Source organism: Hevea brasiliensis, chromosome 17 (genome assembly GCF_030052815.1).
Source record: "Hevea brasiliensis isolate MT/VB/25A 57/8 chromosome 17, ASM3005281v1, whole genome shotgun sequence".
Taxonomy (NCBI): Eukaryota; Viridiplantae; Streptophyta; class Magnoliopsida; order Malpighiales; family Euphorbiaceae; genus Hevea; species Hevea brasiliensis.
Window position 1 is genome coordinate 48,844,354 of NC_079509.1, and position 1,685 is coordinate 48,846,038.

The 1,685-nt window shown below is 36.7% G+C and overlaps 1 non-coding gene across 1 annotated transcript; it reads right to left on the reverse strand.

Annotated features, from left to right (window-relative positions):
* Positions 1 to 1,104: 1,104 nt before the first annotated feature.
* On the reverse strand, positions 1,105 to 1,211 carry LOC131175653 (small nucleolar RNA R71). Its single transcript, XR_009145845.1, has one exon. It is a non-coding gene; the product is annotated as a small nucleolar RNA R71 (small nucleolar RNA).
* Between the last annotated feature and the right edge of the window lie 474 nt (positions 1,212 to 1,685).

Sequence of the window (1,685 nt, forward strand, 5' to 3'; positions counted from 1 at the left end):
ATGATCAAATCAATGCATTGGAATGCGAATTACCTTGGACTGAAGTCTGTTTTATTTGAGAGTTTCATATTTAATTTTAGTTCTTAATTTATGATTTCTTCTTTGGATTGTGAATTATCCCCTCTCCTCAACCTTTGTTTCTTTTTCCATTACACAAGTGCACAAAATTTAGTAATTCAGTCTCTAGGGTTTGACTTGGACTTACCACTTATTACAGAAAATATTTCATTACTGGTAATTTCAGTTAATTTAATTTCGGTGAAATCGACAACCATCAAAGAATTTTGGCGCCATTACGGGGACTGAAATTTATTGGATTTCGTGTTTTTAGTGTTAAGGTATTCTGTTATTAATTTTGTTTGTGAGTTATTGCTATTTCAAGTTTTTGAAAAAAAATTTTACGATGCTACTATTCATTAAGAAGTTTGATTGAATTAGGAGGGTGGCCCATACCTATTTTGAAGGAAGCGATGTTCTGATCAAGACCAATCAATCCATAGGATTTTTTAGCCCCACCCTCTTGAGGCCAAATTCCATCATTTTCTAAGGTTTTGAGGCATTTTTCTATTTTTACTTTGATTTCTTTTTGTTTATGATAAGAACTTCTCAATCTGGTGAGTTGATCTTTGATCTAGAAGTAGAAAAAACAGCTAAACGGTTGAAAAAATTGGCTAAGCAAGATAGGCAAATTCCGAGTGCATCTGAAGGAGTCCAATCTCTAAGGGAATTAAGTTCGGATTTGAATTCAGATTCAAATTCTGAAAACAAAACCATGGCTGCTAGAACTTTGAAAGATTTGGCTGCTCTTGATCTAAACCAACAGTTGCTTTTGAGTTAAAATCTGGAGTAATCCATTTGTTGCCTAAATTTCATAGTCTTGCAGGTGAGGATCCACATAAGCATTTAAAGGAATTTCATGTTGTGTGTTCCAGCATGAAACCTCAAGGAGTTTCAGAGAATCAAATCAAGCTTCGAGCTTTTCCTTGCTCACTGGAAGGCACAGCTAAAGATTGGTTGTATTACCTTCCTTCCAGATCTGTCAACTCATGGAATGGGATGAAGCAAATATTTTTGGAGAAGCATTTTCCTGCTTTCCATGCTGCCAATATAAGAAAAGAAATTTGTGGCATCTGGCAGTACAATGGAGAGAGCTTGTATAAGTATTGTGAGCGATTTAAGAAACTGTGTGCAAGCTGTCCCCATCATCAAATAAGTGAGCAGCTGTTGATTCAGTATTTCTATGAGGGATTTCGACCAATGGATCACAATATGATAGATGCTGCCAGTGGAGGAGCTTTGGTTGACAAGACACCAGAAGATTCAAGGAGGCTGATTGCTAACGTGGCAGCAAACTTTCAGCAGTTTGGAATGAGAATGGACCACACACTTAGGAAGGTTAATGAGGTAAGTACATCTAACCTTGAGAAACAGATTTTTGATTTAACTTCTTTGGTGAGGCAATTGGCTGTAGGGAACATGCAAAATGTTAAGGTATGTGGAATTTGCTCAGGTTCGGGTTATGCTACTTACATGTGTCCTATATTACAAGAGGATGAATCAATGTAATATGCTAATGCAGTAGGAAATTATGGACAGCCACAACGCAGGTATGATCCCTTTTCTAATACTTATAATTCAGGATGGTGAGATCATCCCAATCTGAGTTATGGGAATCAACCGGTGCA